Here is a 24,964-nt window from a genome sequence, read left to right as displayed (position 1 = left end):
ATTTCTCACTTAACCGCTAATCTACTCGATGTCACAACTATCTGTAGAAGTTAACCATGTAATTGCTTCTTGATGGAAGTTTCAGGTTTGAAAAGCTTACGTTCAACCGTGCATCACACCACTTGAATGCTGTAGTGCTTTCAAATTGCTATGGCTGTGGTTAATCATAATAACAGTATACTTTAACATAATGTATGCCTTCTCTCCAAGCACACAAACACACACAGCTCAGCCACTGCCTATTTACACAATAGGAATCTCACACTGAAAAAAGAGCATAATGAATTCTGATGAACATTAGTTTCTATTTGCATGTTTGATGTATATGTGAAAACCATTTATTAGTTCATGAGTGTGAGGGCCTTTATTTGTAGTGAGTCGGTCTATTTGGGAAGTCGTGGAAGGGAAGGTTCAGGCTCGGTGGAGCCTTTTTGTAGAGTGATGACCTGACTGTCTTCTGTTTGGCATTTTCTGTTTTGCTTCTGCAGAGGCTTAAAGGACAGCCCAGCTGCTTGTTGGCTATTTGGGGGAGAGTGTAGCATTTTGCTGTGTTCCTTTATCTAAAGGGGAGAATAGACACAGACATAGGAGAGGGTACAAAAAAGTTTCCTGTGTGAGGTTAAACTCAGAAGTGAGTCACCGTACTTGCTGTAATATGTGCGCTCATCTCTCTTCTCCTAGAAGCACCAAGTGTTTTTATAATAAATGCATATTTTATGCTTTACAGCTGAGGTCCCTGAAATAGTATTTCTACATAGAGAAAACCAGGTTCCATAACAATTACTAGCTGTAGTTCTTAACAGCAGATGATTTTGCGATGACAATACAAAGTAAATTTTGCATATTGTAAAATTTCATTCGCTCTGACCTTGGAGGTTCTGTGTGGCTGGGCAGTACCAGGGTTGCTAAGGTAATTTAATTACCAAACCCTCAGTGGGCAAGGGTAATTACTGCTCTCTAAATCCCCACTAATCCCCCTTCTGAGTCCCGTACACAGACTTGGCCCGGGGCACTCTAACAGGCAGTGCTGACTCCTCAATCCCGTCCCAGACAGGGACCCTCCCCAAAAAATACCCAACACACCGTTCCCGTCGGCACACAGATGCTCCTTAGTGTCCTTATTTATGCAAGATGTACTACGTTCACTGGTGTGTCTGTCTGTCTCGTGTGTCTTCAGTCTAAAGTCTGTTAGTCATAAGTCCTGGTGAATTCTTCTCACGATGCTCTTCTCCTCACGTGTGTGTCAAGGGGACTCGCAGGTCAAAAGGGCCACTCATCTCTCCATAAGAATGTCGTAATTATTACTGCTGGGAGGAATCGGATGTGACCTCCGTGAGCAGCAGCGCCTGGTGACTGGAGTTAGCAGAGAAACAGAGGAGATAAAGGCTACTGAGCATGCTAGCAGGGCTTTCTGGAGAAAGAAGGTGGATTTATAGACAGAGACTCCACAGGCTTTTTGAAAAAAAGCAGACAATGAAGTCATTAATAGCATGCTCCTTACTGCAGTGGTTCAAGTGCATCATGCTCTTTGTTAAGACCAAAGAAAAGATATTAATACTGTTACCGCTACGCTCAGAATCAAAGGGGTGAAGAAATAATGTCACGGTCTGGAGGGCAGACCGTGGGGATGTGGGGAAAGGAGGACCCAAAACGCAGACTCTGCGATGCAAACAGTGCTCTTTATTCACAGTGAAAAACTGTAAACACAATAACTCCCCGTTGCTCCCTTGAACCCCGTGTGCGTGCTTCCCTCCGACGTCTGTGCTCGTGCTCGTGCTCCCCGCTGTTGTGTTTCCGCACACCCCGTGCGTGCTGCCTTTCTGGACCACTCTTCCTCCTGCAGGGAAACCATAGAGGCAGCCGTCAACACTAACCCTCGGCGGGCATATACGAACAACACAGACATATGCTGACACACTAACTTGGTACGATAACTCAATGATCCCGCGCCGGTGGGAGCTCCAACACTCTCCTAAGTAGCTCCCCCGACGAGCCCTGATCACCAACAGGTGTGGCAGGAACTTCAGGTGTGGCCAGTCCTTCGCAGGGCCACACCTATCAGGCCTGCAGGTGGCTGTGCTCCATCCTCCAGCCACACCCGCAGACATACACACGTATACACCCACACCCTGCCTATACATACGAGTGGGACACAGACTAACACAGCATTGTGGAGAAAACACACATCACCAAATAATAATAATACTAACAACAATAACAACAGTCAAAACTGGTCACGGACCCCCCGAGTCCTCCAGAGCCAGGTCCGTGACAAATAAAGACCATTTTGTACACGTTATCTACCTTTACAGTATGATGCATAAAGATAAAAGCAATCCACTTCAGAGAAACATGGATATACCATTAACGAGGCTTACTACTTGAGGGCAATAAAAGCAGCTGTAATCAAAACACTACAAGAGGCAAATACTGTCGATCATTTTGAGAATAAGGTGGAAATTTCAAGATTAAAATTGTAATCGTATTTCAAGAAAAAAGCCAAAACACGGTTGCTTAATCCTCCAAGTTAGTGAAATCATACTTCAGAACTGGTTTTAGTAGCAAAGAAGGAATTGATTTCTCTTTTAGCACATACACACAGTGATGATCAGTATAAGGATGTTGAAAGGATGGTGCAGAAAGTGCTGTCACCTTACTGTATCTCAGTTGCTGTATTTATGGCAAAGTACCCCTTATTTGTTTATGTGAAATGCGAGCAGCTCTAAATGGGACCAGGCTGCCTGTTGACTGTGAAGACATTTCACTTTTAATCCAAGAGGCCTCTTCAGTGATGAAGGTATTTAACTCCAGGTAATCAAGTAAGTCGTTGAGGGTCACATGAACCAAGGTACGAATAAAGCCATTGGTCAATACACAACACAAAACAGCCAGCTCATTGTGACAAGACTCGTGATGAGCTCGTGCTCATGGTACATCTGAAGGACCTGAAGGAGGGAAACTCTTTTAAGGATGTTAATGTTAACTAAGACGGCAGATGGTCTGAGAGGGGATTAAAGGAGACTGTCTATGTGGACTGTGAACTACGAGCCTTGAACAGAGATTGTGGCTTATGACGCCAACTATTAGCCACCTATAGTGAAGTCTAGAGATTTCTTCCCAAGCAATTCAACCCCCCCAGTGCACCTTGACCCATGTGACCTTTTGCCGAGGTAGGGCAGTGTATAACGGAGGTTTCACACCTTGTCCAACATCCTCGGAAGTTGAATGTCGGAATTCCTCCTAATTTGAGAGAAATGTCATTCCCGATTTGAGTGCATGCCAGTAGTAAATTTGTAAAAGTAAGGAATGCCAGGATTTGTTTCACTTAATCACTGCTACACAACACTTCTGGTTTTGCGCTTAATGTTTTCCGAATGGCTTATTCAGCCAGATACACAATGGTGGCTGTACAGATTACATACTTTCATGGATTGTAAAGTCAAGATCGGTCGGGCACTCTGACTTTGTCTGGCTTAAGGGGGCATTCCAGTTCAAAATCTCAGGTGGGGAACAGGAAGTTCTGACTTCAGATGGAATGCACCATTGGCGCTTGTGACATTAATCCCTTGATTAACACCTTGGATCATGTAACCCTCATGTAACCCTCAGTGAGTTGTGTGATTACCGGGTTGGTCAATAACTCTAAGCCAATTCCAAAGACAGTCAATACGTGGGACTCTCCATTAGTTTCTAGAACTGAACAAGAAAGGTGAAATGTCTTTACAAACCAGAAAAGAAGTCCAGTTCCCTTCAAGTGCAACACTTCAGTGGATGCTGAGACTCTGGTTCGGTGTCTAACAAGTCAAGATAAACTTCTGGCTCTTCACCCACTAAATGTTTACTGTTGCGTCGCTAAAAGCTACAGTGGGTTCACCCTCTGGTTTTTGAAAAATAGCCGGATCATGAATCTGGAAACAAAGCTGGCGAGACCCAAAAAACTAGCGTGTAAACCATTAGCGGAGAATGCTAAAATTCTCGCTGAAGATGCACAGAATTAATAGAAACTGCATTAATTCCCGCTTCCCGCTCCACCACAACCACCCACACATGCAGGGCCTTGGAGTAGGGGTATGTCACCAGGGTGCAGAGGAGGCTACCCCCCCTCTGTCCCCTTCTGGCTGCCTCTGCCTCAATTTTATCCCACAACTTAGACATTCACATTACTCACACTCTCATTACACATACATATAGGATCTTGGGGGTGGGCACGATACACGGAGTCCAAATTACCATCAGGGTGTACACTTCACCCCTGGCGTCGTTGCCCACCTCTCAATTTTAAATACACGTAGACATTGAGGGCTAGCAGGAGGGACTATGCGCTTACCTGCTGCTCTCTGGCAGGTAGCTCCATGCCCTCCTGGGTTTTAATTGCACCTTAGAACACACATGCATCAACACTACAATGAGCGGGTGGAGGGAGGTTTGGAGTCTTCTCTCACCCCCGTTCTCTGCGGCCTGCTGGAGCGGGGGGGCTAGGAGGAGTTGGCCGTCCGACTGCGGTCTGGGGTGTGGGGCCTCCCTGCTGCTGCGGAGTCGGGGCGGTCTGCCTCTCCCCACCGCAGGGAAAAGGTAACACCACCTGGGTCTGGGTGCAGTTCCCCCCTCCAGGGGCAAGGGCACCTAGACCCGGTTCGTAGAGTACGCTTGGGGAGTGTGATCGTGTGTACAGCGTCTCTTTATGTCTGTCTCCACGTTGGTTGAGTGTGGAGTAAGTACATATGAGAGCATGAGGGTGGGAATGGATGTTTGTATCTGTGTGTGCCTGTATGTCTGTGTCTATATGTCAGGTTGGGTGTCAGACGCCACCTCTCTGGGGACATCTCAGGCCCTCCAAGGTTTGGAGGCCTATCTCCCCCTACCACCACTTCCCCTGCCAGTGGCGGACTCCCTCAGGTGTCGGTGCGTTGGTGGTTCTTTGTGTCCCGGTATGGGCGTCCGGGTACACACCGGCTCACTCCTTGGCGGCCGCTTATCGGGGCCTGGAGCCTGGGGCTCGCTCGGGCCACTTCGGAGGTGGGGTGCCCCCGGCCTCTCGGCCTGGGGCTCGGTCACTCAGGCACAGCTGGGGGCCGGCGGAGCTCACGGGCGCGTCACTGCAACTCCCCCTGGCTTCTGCTCCGCAGCTGCTGGGCGAGCCCTCATCTGGGACTCTCCTCAGCTCTTACTGGAACAGTGGCGCGGCTGCCCCTCTGTTGGTCTTCCTTGGTCTCTTGTGTTCTGGGGGCCTCTGGATGTCTGGAGTTTTGATCTCCTCCATACCTACTTCATACCCTGGAGGACGGGGCTGTGGCTCCCCACACTCCCTAGCAGATCGTTACATGGAGAAACCTTTGGAATGCAAACATGCTGATCCACACAGGTATGCACACAGGTGTACACACGGGTATTCACAGACGCGGACTACAGCTTTCTTGGCTGCTGCCTCAAAGCACATTGTGCGCTGTCTATCTTGCGTGCTGCACAATATCGTTTATTATTTAGTATCTACTGATATCTACTGCTAGCTAGTTTATTGTGATGGTGCCGTTTTTTTTTATTATGTTGCTCTTTGTTGTTTGCTTTCTCTTCTGTTTTTTTTCTCCATACAGGTGACCCAGGTGTTTTGTTTTTTTGTTTGTTTGTTTTTTCTCCCCCCCCCCCCTTCTCACAGTCTCTTCTCCCCTTTGGTTTTCTTTCTCTCCCTCTCTTTCTTTCATTCTTTCTCCCTGTCCTATCCCCCAGTCATGTCTGTCCCGTTTGTAGCAACTGAAAATAAAATAAATTCATAATTATAATAAAGGTCAATCAAATGGACCAATATGGCAAGGCCATGATGATCCACTTGGTAAAATAAATCCGCTTGGCATCTTTCTTGGCCTTAAGACAACAATTCTGATGGCTACAGATCCAAACGGGACAAAAAAAAAAAAAAGAAAAAAAAGAAAAGAAACTGCATTAATTAGGGACAGTTCTCTTTCACTTTAAATCCCGATTTTTGCAGCTTTAATGTCTACTACTAGTTAATACTGCAATATTTCTTAGTAGAATTTTAAACATATTGCAGTTTTCATTTGTATGAAAACTTTATATTTTGCCAGTTACTTGAATATTGAAAATGTTTTGAACATTTTACATTGTAATTTAGTCTCCATGCGTAAGATTTGTTTGTTTGGATTGCGATTGACTTTCCAATAACAGGATGCAGGGAGTTTTGACAGATACTCCGAGTTCCTGTTTTCAGAGAAGGCTTTTAGACACCGGAGAGAGGTTCCAATACGTCAAATTCACACCATCACAATTTAACTTGACAGGATAATAACTAGAAATTTAATAAGAAGACGAGCAAAAACAAACTTTCTTAACCCCAAATAAATGGACAGTACAGAAGTGTTGGCCTAAAAAGTTGTAAACAAATCAAGAGTCCTTCATATGCTGCTCTGAACGGCAGTTAATGGAATAAGTATATATAATTGGTGGCTAATTATTGCAAACATAAGAAGATGGCTCCTTTAACATTAAGACTCACTGCAGTAGTTGACATTTAAAAATAGAAAATTTGTAGATAACAGCAGTTTGTCATTTTTCCTCTGGACCTCTTGTACCTTCAAATGGCAGCCAAACATCTGCGTGGCCTCAGTGACACTGGCATGTGCTCCTGACCCTAGCAGGTGCTCTGTGTGTAATGTTGTGCCCTGTATGTTTGCATGAGTACATCTGTGTGTAGGTGGGAGTTTGTGTACAGTATCTGACGCACGCATGTGAGCGAGAGAAGCCGGGTGGTGTTGAAAGGAAGCACCTGTGTGTACTGAAAGGAGTTCTCTGAATAGCTTCATATTTGAACAGCCACTTATCCGACGATAAAGCTGTAAGTGATTCGTGGCAGCTTCCTGCCTGCGGTGGAGAGAGATGGGCGGAGGGAGAGAATCCGAGAAAGACAGAGAAAGAGAGAGAGATTAAATGAGCGCATCAGCTGTAATTAGGGCTACTTTACTCCATTTGGAAATGCATGCCTCAGTAGCAGAGAGAATTAGCACTGGATAGTCTGGGTGGGTCAAAGCAGTACAACTTGAATGCGTTAAAGGGGGAAAAAAATATGATTGTGCCAGTTCCTCAGAATGAGTCTAATATCTGCAGAGGTCGGTGTCATTGTTAGTCACTGGTGCCATTTTTGTGATTGAAGGTGCAGAACAGAAATCGTGACTGTGGGAAACGTTAAGCATTTCTTAGCATAATGGACCACGTACGCATGAAAATGAGATTAGATATGAAAAAATTTGTTATCAGTGGCCTTCAGATCCTTTACCACAGATCTTTTTTAGGCTACACTTCAATAAATCCATGCTAGTACCAAATTACATTCAATGATTATTTCAAGAAGAAAATCATTTGTTGATTCTTTTTTTTGGATTCTTGATGACATCTGCCTTTTGTTCTTATCAAATTTCACTCACTTGGGCAAAGCAAAATCTGATTTCTGGGGAATTTAAACCCCGTCTAAATGGTTATGAACCAAACCATTTGCATGCAGTTCCAGTAAAGCAGTGCAGAGCCAGTGCAGGTGGGCCATCAAAGGCCAGACAAACATGAGTTTGCTAATCCGTTGATGCTAATCTTTATTTGACCAAAAATTCAACTTTGAATAAAAAAATATGGATGCAAGAAAACAGCCGCGATGACTTGATGTGTTAAGAGTGTTTTTTGGCACAAATTGCTTGAGCAGTGTGGCTGAGGCTGGTTTAGCTCTCTTTAGGGGATCCTCTGCCTGTATCCTGAATCCTCTGGTGTTTGGGGCGGAGGAGGTGGGTGATTGTTAAATCAGTAAGATGGACAATTAAGAAAAGTAGTCCTTTTGAATGTGACGAGACACATAAGTGCGTGCAGTGATTGGATAAATTAGGATTAACTGGAGCCGATAGACCAGAGAGGAATGATCAGTTCATAAAGTTCAGAAATGCAAGTTTCCTGTGATGAAACTTTAAATTGGGAGTTGGAAGAAGCACCATATGCTGCCAAGGGCAGACAATGATGATTTTTAAATTGAATTCATGGCTGTGGGCAAGCAGAAAGTCCAGCGGTCACCTTGTTTTTCATCCAAAATGTAACCGCATGATTCCTATCATGGGATTGTACCAATGCCTCTATGCATCCACAAACATGTATCACAAATACACAGATATACCTACATGCATTTAATTTATTCCAAAGATACTGAGCTAACTGAAACAATAACCTGGGGATCACAATTCACCCAAAAACTAGAGTTACTAGACAACTAGAGTTGCAGTTGTTTGGTGGGAGAACAATTTTTCTAATTATATCAATCAAAAATGTGAAACATGAAGAATTACTGAATAATTTTTTATGGTATTCACTTTTAATCATCACATTGTTGTTCCGTTGCAATTAAATTTGAGGGCAGCTATGTGGAAGAGAGAACAAATTATTAGTGATTAAGGTTTGTATAGATGAGTTACAAAAGCTACTTCTAACTGCTTCACATCCAGCGCTTGAATAAGACCCGTAATTTGCTGTGTCCAAAGGTGACCATTCAAATGCCCGTGACATTTAGGAAATTGTCCTTTTTGTTCACCCATCTCCTTTTATTTCACCGCCTTTTTCTTCTAAATGCCATTTCGCCCTTCTTCTTCCTCTTTCACACTGTTGATCTCTGTTCCTCGCTTTTCCTTTCTTGTTCAATCTCGGTTGAACTGACGGGTTCCTGGGCTGAAAGATTTTCACTCTTAGTTTTCCTCTTCATATTCCCTGCCCGTTTCTTTTGAAATGTTGAAGTGGGTGACTTCCATCAACCTGTGCAAAACCAGAGGTAATGAAAGTTTCCTTCGAGAGCGGAGGACACAATGTTTGTTTTAGACTGGGCTTGGAGGGAGTTGACCTTTTTTATAATAATAATGGATTGGATTTATATAGCGCTTTTCAAGGCACCCAAAGTGCTTTACAATACCACTATTCATTCACACACTGGTGGAGGCAAGCTACAGTTGTAGCCACAGCTGCCCTGGGGCAGACTGACAGAAGCGAGGCTGCCATATCGCGCCATCGGCCCCTCTGGCCAACACCAGTAGGCAAGTAGGGTAAAGTGTCTTGCCCAAGGACACCAGGACAGAGAGCCCAGGGATCGAACCGGCGACCTTCCGGTTACAGATGCGATTCCCAACCCCCTGAGCCACGGTGGCCTCTAAATAAAATCTAAATTATAAAGTCTCAATGTGAATGGCTAGCACTGATCCTGACTTTTTTGTTTTATTTCATTTTTAATATTGTGTATGAACATGGTGCAGAAACTGTGTAGGGCTTGCATATGATTTGAAAACCTACATGTACGAGTTTTGAGTCTGGATTCTGACTGGCCGTTTGGAGCCAGTTCTTGGCTCCACTGCCATTTTGTCCTGAGATAAACACATTGTGTCCTTTGGCGTCAGTGCCGCGGTGCAGCGGGTCATGGAAATATTGAAATAGGTTTCTCGCTCCTAAGCACTTACATATGGACGCTTGTAAAGGCCCCTTGGCATCACATTTAAACCCAATGGGTAAGCATAAATTTTCAGCATGCAGGGTTACTGTTTTCAGGGGGTATAATTTAGTCCCAGCCACAATACTTTCAGAAACCAAAGCCTGTTTTTGATTCTTAAATATACCTGGCAAGTGAAGGCTGAAGTGAAAATGCAGCAAAACAAAATGTAAAAAAACTGAAATCCAAATTGGACATGAATCACGGTCTCCTGAATCACAAAATTGTTAGTTACTCCACCTTGCCAACCTCATATTCTGAAAAAAACAGGCTCAAGGTTGGCGTCTGACGCTGTTAAACCCAATCAACCAGCTCTCCCAGCTCACAGCTGTACATGCAAGACCAGTGCCAGCAAAACTAAATAAGGAGGGAACTTAGTGGATTTTGAATAGAAGCCTCCCCCATTACTTGTAAAGTTTCAGTAAAATTCAGTAGAGGAAATATTTTTCCTTTCCTGCAGAATATGATGTGCAGACATTACAAATCAAAGTTTTTTTTGGTCTTTCAGTGTCTGGGTGGTTCTTGCTGTACCTTTGGGGCTCAGTGACATTAACAGAGGGCCTTAATCTGGACCCGGACTCTCAGTTAAGCTGCAGTGATTTGACAGCTGCCTGCATTTTTCCCGTTTAGGGCATTTTTAATCTTAAAACAACTCATTATACTGCATACACATTATATAAACTTACCCAAATGTTTATTCTCTGTCTCAGGGAAATTATTTGGCCAAAACTATTATCTTACTTCCAGCCAGTTTACGTTCGCAAGGAGATAAGCATAGACGTGTTTCAGGTTTACAATTTCCAGCCCCTAGCTGCGATAGTGAGTGGCCTCTGAAGTGCTGGCCTGTGTGTTTAGGACACTAGGTTGAGCTACACAACAGATATTCTCCATAGAGGATGGCCTGCACAGCTCAGCATGAATGTACTTCCCTTTCTTCTCATTAGGGTCGAACCATAAGACTGCTGAGCTGCAAATCTGCGATGGCCACATCACCTTACCCAGTAATCGATCCCCCCACAGCTACACAATACAAGAAACGCACACAGAACGCACAGAACCAGTGAACCAAAGCTTATGTACAGAGAAGCTGTGCCTGAGTCCAGGCAGGGTGCTAGCTGGTAATCATTAACACATACTCCCTGTTTGCTTTGCCTCTGTCCCTCCTATATGTCTGTTAGCTCTCATGCGTGTGTGTGTGTGTGTGGGCTGCTGTCAGCAGTGCCATGTGTCTCATTGTGCTTTATCAGCCTGTGCACTTTATTCACACACTGGGTCTCTCCATAGACATATGCAGACACACACAGACACACTTGCACACACATGTAACATCTGTTCAAGCCTGCAGAAACATACTGTATCTCACAGAGTTACAGTTTGCTGCAGACTTCCTTTGCTCTCCCAGCTCATGTAGCAGATCTGTTGCAGAGAAGAAAATGGATACTGTTCACGTGTGTTATTATTAATCTGTAGACAAAACAAGGAAACACTAAAGGGATTCAAGGATTTCATTGAGTGAGGATGATTGGATGACACATGACCCGTTAAGAAGAGGAGCGCCTGGCTGATTATCGATGGAAGTGCAGATGAACATAACAGGGAGGCGTGGAACTCTTAGTCACTGATTCCACCTGTGAACACATAAAAAGGAGGTTTTTATGTCTGGGTTGTAATGTTACTTGTACAGTAATGCAGTGTCACAAGCCAGTGTACTCTTAGTTCCAGTCCAAAGCACCAGGGGGAGGGTTGCATCAGGAAGGAAACCCAGCAAAAGCATGGAGGTCATTAGTAAGATTTCCATATCAGATTGGTCAGAGGGTGCTGGTGGAAAGTGTGCTAGTCTGAAGACACAGGAAGAGGAGAGGAGGAAGACAGTAAGAGAGAAGGGAGGGATATACTGGGCTAAAGATGTTTAATGCTGCTGGGCAGAAGGAAAAGAGCCAAAGAGAAGGTTAATGAATGTAGTGAAGGAGGACATGCAGAGGGCTGGTGTGACAGGATGTATGGCATATGATGAAATAGAGGGATCACAGACTTGAGATGGCTGCTCCATTTATGGGCCACTTTTGTGTAGAAGCAAAAGAAAAAGATGACAAAACTGTAGACATCATGCCATAACAGCCCAAATCACTGGATGTGGCCAAGTATCATGACTGAAAAAATATGTTATAACTAAAATTAAGGGTAGTCAAATTGCCTGCCATGCTAGCTGGTTTACACCCCACTCTTTTCAGTTCTTGCTCTGTTTTGTGTATGGGGTAAGTCAGTCAGTTTTCTACTGTTAATATGTACATGGAAGAATGGGGCACCCCAGAACATACTGCCAAATACTGAGTAAGGATTTAGGATTTTTCAGGGGCACGCATTTCTCAATTCAATAAAATGTACTGGCACAGTTTGTCTGATATAACATGTCCCAGGATCACTTCAACTAACATTATCCACCATAATACTGACACCTTTGACAAAGAGGCAGGGCAGTGAATGTAGCATAGCTTGTACATGTGTAATTTTGACAAGCTACTTAGTAAACAATGAATTATTAATGACCATAAAAGTGGAAATGGATAAAGCATTTAACACGTAACATTTTAGTATCATATATTATATTAATCAGAAATATTATCAGATATTTCAGTCAGTGTAGGGCTCTTTTCTATCTTATTTTGCCCTCAAACTAAAGCTGGAAGTCAGCCTAGGTTCTCGTATATTTCAGAGTATCAGTTCAGGTGCCGTCGGCCTCAATGTGTCCACTGAAGCGAGGTCACGACTGCTGAGAAGATTGCTGTTGCTGGCTCTCCTTTGCCTTTGCATCTGCTGCCCTCTCCTTGGAAGAGCCATGTGCCACATCTGGTCCGGCTGAGTGTCGAAGGGACACGAGGCAGCTCCTCGAGGCAGAGCATTTGCATACACTTACTCTGGGAATGCCCTTGACTAGCTGTCTGCAGAATGGGACGTGAGCAGCATCGGATACACTAGTGAGACCTGAAGAGAGAAAGGGATAGATGGAGTGAGACAGCAAGATGGGGAACGAGTGTTGAGAGGGGGGGAATTAAGGGATGGCTCTCAGTGGGGACTCTAAATCGTATACAGTATGAACGCCTCATTAGCATTATTCATTAATCCCACCATCTGATGTTATTAGCCTTTCATGACTGGCTTTGTCTTATTCCGAGAGAAAATATCTTTTGAAATGGTTCATCAAACAAGAATAAGTTTGTAGATGGCATGTGGAAATGCACATCTAATAGTACCTCCGACTGATATTTGTTTTCACGGAGCAGAGCGTGTGAGCGGGTGAGGGGAAATGTCAAAAAAAAAAAATAGTGAGCTGAGAGAATAAGGGGATGTGTGCATTTTGTCTGACAGAGGAAGAGCAAGTGAGGAGACCGATGGAAAAAGAGAGAAGCTGGGGGAGGGGGCTGGAGTAGGTGGGCGGGAAGAGAGGAGGCTAGTGTCAGGGACAGAGAGAGAGAGAGGGAGGGAGAGGGAGGGAAGGAACAGTGAGCTGCTCGCCTGCCGGAGCTGTCAACTGGGTGTTCAAGTGTATGATCGTGAGTGCTTCTTGAGCCGTCGTGTGTGAAAGAATAAAGGGGGACATTGCTTTTTAGCCACTTATTTTGGTTTTCCTTTTTTTCCCCCTTCTTTTCAAAGTGTCACATCGAGCTCGCGCTGCAAACTTGAACCCCTTCCTGGGATTGTGAAGAGGACCCAGGGTAGACAGCGTGCTGCCAGGTAAGAGATGTCTTTTATTTTGTTTTCTCCCCTCACAAAAAGGTAACAGTGGAGAATCGCAGCGTGGAGATGGAGACGGCATGTTTTTACAGTCAAAAAGGCACGGGAGCTCCGCTTTGCTGTGCTGCTTTAAAAAATACCGCATGCCCGCTTGAAATCCAGAGAACACGCTGCCTGTGATGTGTGCGTGTGTGTGAGCTTGAGCGTGTCAGCAAACATGGCTCTGAGGACTCCGTACTGTAATAGTGATTGGAAGAGTCAGGTCGTATAGAGGAAGAGAAGAGGAGGAGGAAGGGTAGGAGGTGCCGTTTCTTTTTGACAAGGGCTTATCCAGGGTGACAGATGGATGACAGGACGTCAGATTTACATTGACAGGATTTACTAAAAAGGGAAACAAAAAAAAACAAAACATATTTCCAAGATTAGACTAATATTGGAGAAAGTGCTTGTGGTTCTAATAGTGGGTCGGTAAATACTTTCTACACGTGGAATCAGTTTTTCTTGTGGTACTGCTCAAAATGTTTGTTCGGTGTGCTTCAACATTTTTAAGTTGTGACGGTGGTGGGGTGGGGTGGAGTGGGGTGGGGTGAGGGGGAGTAAGCAGACTCCCACACAGGGTTAGCCCGAGCTCCAGATCAACGGCTGTCTCAGGGTGGCAGCGGTACAGTCAGAGGAAACCATTACTGCCCTACAGCCAAGAGAACAAACATGCTGCTCTTAGCAGGTGTATCCACTATGTATTTAGTATTGTGGCTTCCTGACCCAGGGCTGGCTTTCTATGTCGTTTAATGAGAAGTTGTGCTGTAATCGAATCAACGTGCTGCCTACCCCACCGTTTGTCATTTCCCCTTTGTCGTGCCTTATCTCTTCCTCTCTCTCTCGCGCTCTCTCTGGCCTCATTATCCCAGATTCCAGTGAAATGAACTAGTCGATCTCTCTTCCTTCGAATTCTTCCCTCCACCCATCCATCCACGCGAGCTGAGGTACAGTAGACATGAAAGAGGTGAAAGTTGGCAGATTGTGGGGGTTCAAACAGTGCCCGTCTGTCAGTCTTGCGCTAGAACAAGGCAGCACAAAGCTCCAGTCTTTTCAGGCTCAAAACCAATACATTTGGGTTTTACTAAATTTTCCCATCACCTTCCAAATCCTTTATTCTCCTACAAGGTCCAATAAATTCTTTTCACATCCGCAGCGCCTTTGTGGCTCATTGGAAAATGGATTTGTACGTCCAGTAGAGGACATGAAAAACCTGCTCATCTCTCATATTCATTCCATTGTTATCATTTGATTTATGTGTAAGATCATGAGTAATTTATGGAAGCTATTTAATAAGATTAATTCACTTTGAGAATAATTTAATCATTTTTTTGGGAAAATATTACACCCGCTGGCATTGTCATGTGATTTCACAACTGTGTGTGTTGCACGTAGGTGTCTGTGCTGTGTGCTACGTATCTGACTGCGAGAGCTCCCTTCGCATCAATAGTTAATGAGCGTCTCAGGCACTCGTTCACATGGCCTATTCACTGTGTTTTTGTTTATTTAAACAGCCGTTTAGCCTTGAATGTCAGGTACCGTGCTATAGTATTGCAAAGCTTTAACACATCTCGGCCTGAGTTGTGGAAGTAAGCAATATGCTGACCTTCACACAACCTTGCAACGTTACAGTGGGCGCTTTGTGAGTTATTGAGGGCTGGTAATATCTGAGAGTAATAAACTCTCTCATAAATCTCATAAAAGAGAGAGCAAGAGTCATAAACTATGGTAAGGAAGAGGGAAATTTTTTACTTTTTACATTAAATTAATTGAAACTTAGAGAAAAAAATCCCAATCTATCTGTAAATCACATGTATCTCCTGTACGTTTGTGTGTGTTGGAGACCTGAGCGGATCGCTCCATCCATGGACGTTACCGCTTTTGCTGCCCAGAGCGCCAGACAGCTCCTTTCGGTCCACTGGATGCGGTCTGCTCTCTCCGTGACTCATTGCCTCGTCCTCTCTGATTGGCTGGCTTTTCTACTCCAGGGAAAGACAGGATGGAGTGGGGTTGGCCTCTCATGACCAGGGATCAGCCGTTCTTTTCACACAACGTCCCACTGGAATTGCATCCTCAATGTGTCGGCCTGAATTTTAAAACACAGGCAGGATGTAAAAAACCCCAAACAAAACAGAAAAGGCTTTTGATCATCGAAAAAGTGCAACTGCTGTCTTTCTTTTGTGTCACACATTCAGCTGGGTTTTTTTTTTAGGATATTCTACTGAGGCAGGCAATGTCCGACCTAGCTCTAGCCACAATCGTTTTTTCTGTCTATCTAAGGGATGTATTCAGACCTCCAGCTCCCCATCTCTTTGTAGATGACGCTGTCACATGTGACAGCTCTGAAGCAAACAGGGCGTGGAGCTCCCTGCCTGCTGAGACTCTGGCTTGTTTGCCACTTACAGACAGTCCCAGCTGAGACAAAGTCCAAGCTGCTCCATCCGTTCATCCAGCCAGCAAAATTCTTATTTTTTTTCTCTCTGTGGGAGCCTGTGCCTCTGCGCTCAGGCCGTGCAGTGCTTATTCAGAACCATGGACAGTGGTCCTGTGCGCAGGGTGAAATTTCAGCACCACCTCCTGTGGACAGATCCCATAGTCAGAGAAAAATGGAGCTTTCGGAGTGATGGCCAAAAACGGGATGTGCTGCAAGCTGACAATGTGAGAGCAGGGAAATTATGCAGGACGTTGCCTTGTTTGTAAAGATTATTCATGTGGTGATTAGATAATATAGTGCGAGGAATGACAGATTCAGTGTTTTGGTTGCAGGGGAACAGTCGGCGAGGCGCAGACACAACAGTGTTTGAGTATTTACTAGACTTAATTTGTGTTAACGAACTAGTACCGACTGTCGCTGAAGTCCATCAACATCAGTATGTAGCACTTAACCAGGTAGTTTGGCTGAACGATTACAAGTCCTGCAACACTGGCAAAGCTTACAAATGGGGTGTTGGATTCTTTGCCACACTGACTATAAATCACAGAAGTATCAAGTCGCTGTTTGCTTGGAGTCGAGGATACTTTGCTTTTTCCTATAGCTTCAACGTCTTCAGGATCTTGTAGTGTAAATGGCAGACTACTGATTGGTCAGGTTCTAGACACACCTTTTAACTTTAACTCTTCCAGGGTTTTCACCTAGAAGAGTAGGGTTCAAATCCAGTGCAAATCCAAAAGTTGCTACACTGGCTTTGAGGAGCTGCAGGTGGTGGGCTGTTTATCCTCATGAAAGCATGGCAGTTATACAATATTAAACACGTTATTTATTATCACATTCGCTATTTTTAACAAATATTTACAGATTCATTAAATATTAACCATTGATATTTTATATCCTTGCACTCCCTGATCACTCTTTTAAAGAGAAAGAAGTTGTCTTAAAGTAGAAATTTATGTTAAAGTGGGGAAAAAGTGTATATTGTGCTAAATTTGACAGAAAGCTACATTTGAATCAGCTGGATTATGTTGCTAATTTCTCTGCTGGATCTCCTTTAAATGATTACAATGATCTTCCTGGCTAACACCTAGTGTAAAATACACAGGAAAAATACCCTCTCCCACTGCAAAATGCTTCATTTCACTTTATAAAACACTGTGATTTGATTAATCTGCTTTGGCTGTAATAAAAGTGATATATGAGTCAGTCAGGGCTTCATCGATCCGTTTTATTGATTTTTAATGCATGGTTTTACACACCTGCATGCAAAGCACTTTAAAAACACAGCTTCTCGAGTTAGATTTATTGTGTAATCTAAAATTATTTAAATTAATTGATAATAATATTTTGAATATAACCAGCGCTGCATATTCTGCCGCTGCAAAATGCAAATCACACAGTTTCGTGAATTAATTAAACGTGTTTTACATCTTCTGTGTGATAACAGTGAACACAGCGAGAGGGTGTGAAATCAGACATGAAAATGAGTTATTTCTGTTAGATGGGATCTTAGTGCACTCAATCGTCTGATCCACAGAGGCCGGTGGACTTAGCCTATCAGAGGGCGTGCATTTTGCTCCCACATGTGCTCACGCCCACACCGATACATGTACACTGGCTCAGCATGACATTGATTATGTGCACTGCTGCATGTCCTCCAAGAACAGACGATAGCCAGCACCCATCACCAACACTCCCCCTGAGAGAAACAATAAAAGCCTCCCAGTCTTTGACCTAAGGCTGTTTTTATCACCAGTGGACAGCAAAGCGCCGGCCACTCCACTCCCACCCTGTCTTCTGAACCATCATTGTCATGTTCACTAATTGGGAAAGCTAATAATAAACCCAGGCATTTTAAACTAATCATCCAAATGAAGCCAAATGTGGAGCAAAAATCTTTTTATCTTGTTTTCATAATCAACTGCCAAAATCGTGACTTGAAAATCAAGCATAGTGTCATTTCACTTGATACACCTCTAAACCTTCTATTAGCAAAGTGACAAACAGGGCATTCAGTTTAAGCTGATGCATATTTGCTACATCCTGCAAGCCACTTGGGAACCCAGTTCCTCCTTTTCATGCTGTATTTAATGCATCTTACATTTGTTTTCGCCCCCCCCCCCTCTCTTCTGCGCTTGGGTCATTATGCTGCTCTCCCGTTAATCTCACCGTTAACCTGGAAACAGTGGTGTCGAGCAACAGAAACACCAATGACAGGAAGTGGGCGATATAAATACAGAGCTGATGTGAACTGGGGTTAAAGTGAAGAAAGGGAAAGAGGAAGGGTTGTGATGTGAAAGGAGCGGAGATATATTTTCCATCTCAGAACACGGCAGCAGCTGTCGTCCTTGTCACTGCACTATGTAAATCAGCATGCTGTCTGCTACGAGCTGAGTGGAAAAAAGGAGCCGCTTTTTATCACTAGATCTCTGACTCCGCAGAAGGCTCCATATTTGCCACAGACCTGCATTTACAGAGAGGAAAGGGCCAAGCCTGACAGCACAAAGAAAGTTCAGTTTTCTTTTTCTTTTTTTCAGCGCTCAGAGTACAGGTTAGTGAAAGGTAAAGGGAGAGTAGCACCTCGAACATATTTAAGTGTTGCATAGCAACAATCCACTGGTTTTCAGTAGTTAAAGCACTAAGCATGAGCTTGTTTTGTGTTTGACAGAATGTGAAATGAGGGAAAACATTTTTTTTCTTCGCTGTGTTAATCATCACTATCTTTGTGTCATAGTCGGGAAGCTTTTTAAGCAACGTTGTGCGAGCGTGTACAGCCATGAGTTCTATGACCATCGCTCACACAGAAAAATGACATGTCTGTATTTTCACTGTTACTTTTAGTAAATAGAAGAAAACGGAAAGTTTTTACATGTAACATGTGGTTTTATATGAACTCGAATCAGTGATGGAAACTTTTAAAAGCCTGAATTAATGGATTAGAAATAGGGCATAGACTGAGTAAATCTTACATCTGTGGTCAGATGTGAAGGATTTATAGATTATTTTGAATTATAAATAAACAGCCCAAGCCCAAAGGATGAACATGTACATAGAAAGTCTTTGTAAATCCTGCGGTCTTTTGCACATTTGTGAAATTTTGGGCCGCCGCTGATACTGATGCATGAAATATTAATTTGACCGAAAGGCAGTGCTGATACAGATCTTTTTTTTTTTCTGTCTGTGTTGTTTTTTTGTGTTTAGTTAACCTCCTTTCATGGCAAGGAAACGAAGACAACTGTTATAAATAAACAGTGTTGGGAAGGTTACTTTTAAAATGTATTCCATGGCCCAAAAAAGTAGTTTGTTATGTATTCCATTAAGTTATTCAATGTGAGTAACATATTCTGAATACTTTGATTTACTTAATATATTGTCGTGCTTTTTACAACTACATGAATGTACTGTTGCTGTGTGATTGATTACTATTACTTAAGGCTACTCGCCACCGAGCTAACATTGTTAGCTGGCATTAGCTGAGGTTAGTTCATAGACTACGTTCAGAACTGCACATGATTATTTGCAGTTAGCAGGTTGTTAATTCTATCCATCAAGTCTAACAGTCTGCTGTCTATGAACTATAACCTTCGGTAATAGTAATAAATCACACAGCTATACTACATCGAAGATAATGAAGTGGCACATAACCCTGGTAGCTACCACAACTAAAACAAGGTAGTTGCGGTAGGCTAACGTTAGCTTTTAAAAAGGAATTTACTTCCAGATGTTTCTTTAGGTTGGAGGTCGAGTCTTTTGACACTGAGAGCAGCTTGGTCGCTGGCAAACATTTGGATTGAAGGTCAGATTTTGCGCAAATGAAGTGGTGTCGGAATTTCTAAGTAAGAAATGCATTCCTGCCTGTGCAGTGCTGGCTCTGTTGTGCTGGCTTCCGGTCCATTGTGTAACTGAAGCCACCAACATTAACAGGACACTTACATTAGAGCCTCTTATTGCATGTTTTGTTTGGGTTTCTGGCAATTTCAACAAAGTAACTGTATTCTAATTATCACCTTTCTAAACAGTAACTGTAACGGAATACGGTTACTTATATTTTGTATGCTAAATACTTAACGCCAGTACATGTATTCCGTTACTCCCCAACACTGTACATAAATAACTGAAGAGCTTTAAAGTCTTTCAGCTCCTCATCAGCCTTACTTTGAAAGGATTATCAAGCACAGTAGCTAACATCGACTGATATCAGTCAAAAAAGGTGATGTTAGTCGCTGCATCAGCGTATCCCGATAGTCTATGTATTTAACATATATGTATTTTAGTCAGTAAAGCAACATATAGCATGTCTGACTCTGTAATGTGATTAAGAAATGATTTTTGTATAAAAACGGCACAGTTTAATATTAAGTTATATTAAATTCTGCATGCAGTTGATTCTGTGACATATTTGTATTGCATCTACTTTTATGCATTGTGTTCATGTTTATTCTTGCACTGCTTTTAACTTAATAGCTCTTATTTCTGTATTTATTTTATTTCTACTTTTTTGTATTTCTTTATTTTCAGTTTTTGCATCATTTTTAATTTAGATTTCGCTGCATATTGGCTGTATATTGCTTTGTTACTCTATAAGAAGTATTACACCGTGCACTGCAGACCGTGACTTCCCTATCATGTCTGTAAAAATGAGCTTCCTTCCTGGTGAATATGAAGAAAGGGAAGAAGAGTTTGCTTATGTTGATTAGTTTTGATCCAAGTCTTAACCTGCAAGCCAGTGAAAATAGAATGACAAAACCGAGCCTGTATGTATGTAGTATCCATCCATCCATCCATCCATCCATCCATCCATCCATCCATCCGTCAGCAGTGTCACCTTCTCTCTTTGACCTTCCAGTCAATCCTGTTTTTCAGAAATTAGTGGATCTATCATGTTAAAAGGCTGTCACAGAAAGAGAAAAGCCAGGAGGGGGTTATCTGCACATCTGGCATTTCCTCCCGACTCTGTCATTTAATGCATCGGGGCTGAAGGAGAGCAGGCTGTGGTAAATGGAGGGTCATCATTGATCTTAGATAGCCGCCTGGAAATGTACTATCAGCTGGCCCATCGAGGAGGCCCACTATGGAGGAAACAGATCCCATTACAGATGTGTCTTGCAGTGCTTGCAGTTGCAGCGCACTGGCATGAATACACACCGCCACAAATGAACACTGTATTCATGCGCACAATTTTGACTCATGCGGTCATGATTGCGAGGCCGAGGGAGGGATAAAAGCAGCTTGCAGATGCATTTCAAAGCTTTCAGAGGTTTTTTTTCCTCCTCTCCTTTTCTGTGGCAGGGAGAAGTACAGAAGTGGCTCACGCAGGAGGCTCCTGTGCGAGTATAAATTCACATTTTCTTGCATTTGTTTGATGAGGAGTGGCAGAAAAGGCAGCTAAATGCAATCAGTGGCTTTGCACTTCCTCTGAAGAGCTACCGCACCCTCCACCATCACACACACACGCAGTTCACATCATTACGAATTTCTGGGATCAGAGAAACACAAGTGAAATGTTTAACTTAGACAAGAATACTTTCACACATATCACCTGCTCTCAGATGAGTTGAGAAGGTAGAGGTGACATGGCAATGTGTGATCGCGGTCATTAACTACAGCGCAATGAGCCTATGCATTATTCATCTGTCATCACTTTCACCTGCTGCCAAAAGTCATGACTGAATTTTTGGGAGGAACATGTGCTTGCAAACATCTTAAGCCAGATCAACAAAATCCACCGCTCCACACTAAAGTCTGTTACCTGAAACCACCTGGGACCGAATAGCAGTCAAACAGATTATATATATATTTTTTATCATCACTGAAACACACATTTAAAAAGTATCCTAATGATTGTGTAACCCGAGCCTTTCTCTCTCCAACAAACGCAGACATCCCTCTCCATCTCTCTCTGTGTCATAACTGTCAGTATAAATAACCACTCTGGCTCTTGATATGATCAACCCCCAAGAGGAGAAAAAAAATTACCCAGAATGCACAGTGAGAGCGTAGTTCATGCAGAGAATGAGCTGTTGGATTATGGTGGCCTTAGTGTGACATTCAGTCAATACTCCTCGCTAATTTACTGTCCCATCAATAGTCACGGCATAGTCAGAGTTCACCCTCAGGACCAAGATGTCTTTAGGGAGTGAGTGCAGGGGCTAAGATAGCGTGTTTTACTTGGGTAAAGCATATTAATAATTTGGTAACTGTCTGTCGCCGCAAACTGTGTTTTGCATTTTCAGGTATTTTGCATTTTGTTGCATCATCCCACAGCATGCTATTTAAAGCATTTCTATTCAGCTTTATGTGGGTTATTGTATATATTTGGAGACATGGATCTTGACCATTCAGTCATGTTATTTAAAATCACTGGAATTTCATTTAGTGCTAAAAAAATATGTTTATTTCTTTCTTTTTATAATTCGATGCAGTGGTGCACCGTTTCCATTTCAGTTTACTTACATGTATTGAATATCTGTAATATCAGTCAGAGGCTGACATGGGGCAGTGAGCAGCATGTACCAGTGATGTTTATCTGTGCTTTCAACATAATTCTGCTGGCTAATGTGCAGCAGGAGTAGTGGGGTATAGATCCTAAAAATGGAGATGTTAACTCATGCATTACTTATAAAATATTTGCATTTGTATTAAAGAAAAAAATTATTCACACACTAAAAATCCTCCCAGCAAGGTTGAAGTTTCTGGTTTGTGGTCATGTGGCAGAAATGGCTTCTTTTACCCTTGATATTTGGTCTTGTTTAAACCTTTTCGGGGGGAAAAGGACAGTTAGCTCTAAAACACCAACATCAACGTCAGTACAGGCTCAAATATATGTATATAATTCTACAGACATACATGTCAGGGCCACAAGTTTAAACCTGAAGTTTTTTATATGCGTGAATCAAATGCACATATGTTTATATTGTACAGTTTCTCTGTATGTTTTTGTCCGAAAACTGTTTCTCCTTCATTATCGAACATAGAGTGGTAAACCAGTGGTTTATTTAGTGGAATCCAAGGTATTTCTGCCAGGTATTAATAGCGTAACCGGTATGTAACAGGTTTAAATATTAATTTTCTTCTGTCACAGTAACACAAATTGTGATTGTGTTTACTGTCCAAAGGTGTCAGTCCACTAAATGGAAATTGCTAAATTGTAGCTACATTGCTACAATTTATTTAAATTCTTTAAATTTATTTAAAGAATTTAAATAAATTTTAATTCTTTAAAATTATTTTGAAAATGTGATACAGTCAAAAAGTAATACAACAGAGACACTGGCAACTTAAGAAAAAGTGGAGGTCAATGTTTACAATGGCTTTGTCATTGGAGACCAAATGCAATGTCAGTCCCGTTATTCTTAATACGTTTGCCCTGACTGGACTGGGGCTGGAAAACGCTGGAGATGAAGTTTTAAGAGCTTTTAGTGAGCTGAATTACGCCCTCCAGGCACTTTTTTCTTGGATGCACCAGTCAGATCTGTGACAGTGTCTGACCTCGGGTTTTCTCCTGCACGCTCTCTTTGCCTTTTCCCCTTTAGTCCGTCAATCAATCCAGCCCCCATCACGCTCTAGTAAGCTTGACTGGCACTAAGGAGGGAATCTAGCCTTGCAGTACTGTGAGTGGTCCTGGCGAATTCATATGCATATATATGTATATCCACACATTTCAGCTTTCCTTCATCTGTCCTCCCATGAAACGTTGCTCAGAAATGGAAGTAAACTGCTCAGCACCGAAGTGAAACACTGCAGAGGATAGCAGCTCTGTGAATGTAAGAGAGGCCCGTCACTTCTTCTGGTCAAGGACCTTCCTTGTCAGGTCATCTGGCTTTTAAACTGTCTAGCTCCTCTTTGCTTTTAATGCTCAGTACACACCACTTTATTGATCCCCGCATTGATCCCTTTTAACGGCGCTGTCTTCTTGTCCCCGAGCACCCAGAAAATATCCTATCATGTCTGTCTACACATTATTACACCCCTCGCACAGCATCTGAGCTGCATCCTCTTTTGTCTCGGCGTGATTAGTGGTGACAGCGCTCGGAGTCATGTCTTTTGTTGTGTGTTGCGGGTGTATTGTGGCTTGTTGTTGTGTTTACCCGAGAGTGTGTCGGGAACTGTTTGTGACCCCAAAGAAGAGATGCGGGGGCGGTCGGCGGGGTTGAGAGTTCAGGGTTGCGGTCGTGCGCCACACGACACCACTCAGCGCCGCACTGTAACGATGACCCGGACATTCTCAGTCGCTCATCATGTTGTGATTTTTCTGCCTTACTGCTGATGGGTGGCTGCATGCATAATTGATTTTTTTTTAACCAAAGTCATAATTAAAACCTCTGATGGCACAGTGTGGAAATCCAAACTAGATCATTTCCAGGCAAAGGCTGTTAATTTCAATTTATGAACCAGGAATGTCTTGAGAGGGTAATGAACAGGACTGCCATCTGCATTTATAAACTAGTGTAAATTAAAGCTATGACAGGCTCTAATTAAGTCTCAAGCCACACTGGATTATTATTACACTGTTTTGTCACAGAAATGCAGAAGGCAAGGACATGAAAAGTGGAAGACAAAGAGAGAGACAGAGACAGAGAGAGGTGGTGGTGGGGGGGAGAAGTTTTCACTGTTCAGGAGAGGTGGTAATAAGATAAGCTTTTTTTGCAGCATGAGCTCACAGATGGCTGTCCTCTCCTGACGTGGCCAAGCCACTCCAGCTTCATTTATCTCCTCCTCACAGCATTGTCTCCATCTTTTTGGATGCCTCTCCATCCACCTGCGCTCCCCCTCCTCCTCCTCCTCCCTCCCTCTTTATGATGTCCCTCACAAAAAACAAAAAAAGAAAAAGATTTCAGCCTTCATCTGCCTCATCTGGCATAATGAAAATGTCAGACTTTCCAGGCCTTATCTACTTAACCAATGTCCACTGATTGAATTATGGCAGAATGCTTCTTTCTGCTTTTGCTGCTGATTCAATTTTGAGTCTCTCAGAGCTTTTGATGTTTGAAAAGTTTTTAAAAACTGACATTTGGACTAAATATGTCAGGCTCCGGCCTTTATGGGTTACAATTAATAGCACACAAAAACTCCAAGGTCATCTGAGTAGTGGGACAAATTTATTTTATATGTTTGCTTATCTTTAGGTCACTGCCTTGCTTCATCTTTGCTCTCTCTCTCTCTCCTGGGAGGCTCAATACATAACCACTACTTCTCTGGGGCTCCCCCAAAAATTGGAGACAAAGATAGGCAAGAGAGGGAAGGCTGAGATGGTT

The 24,964-nt window shown here is 43.1% G+C and overlaps 1 protein-coding gene across 4 annotated transcripts in view; it reads left to right on the top strand.

Annotated features, from left to right (window-relative positions):
* syt1a (synaptotagmin Ia) overlaps window positions 1–24,964 on the top strand; it is a 214,453-nt gene that overhangs the window by 94,201 nt on the left and 95,288 nt on the right. For 2 of the 4 annotated variants that reach the window (XM_026146694.1, XM_026146690.1), the window contains exon 3: window positions 13,163–13,243. The gene's annotated coding sequence lies outside the window, so the exon portion shown is untranslated. The other 2 variants (XM_026146691.1, XM_026146692.1) reach the window with 2 other exon arrangements.

The sequence above is a fragment of the Astatotilapia calliptera genome, chromosome 17, assembly GCF_900246225.1.
Source record: "Astatotilapia calliptera chromosome 17, fAstCal1.2, whole genome shotgun sequence".
In the NCBI taxonomy this organism is placed as follows: Eukaryota; Metazoa; Chordata; class Actinopteri; order Cichliformes; family Cichlidae; genus Astatotilapia; species Astatotilapia calliptera.
The sequence above is the reverse complement of the archived record's forward strand: the minus strand, read 5'-3'. Positions and strand labels throughout refer to the sequence as shown.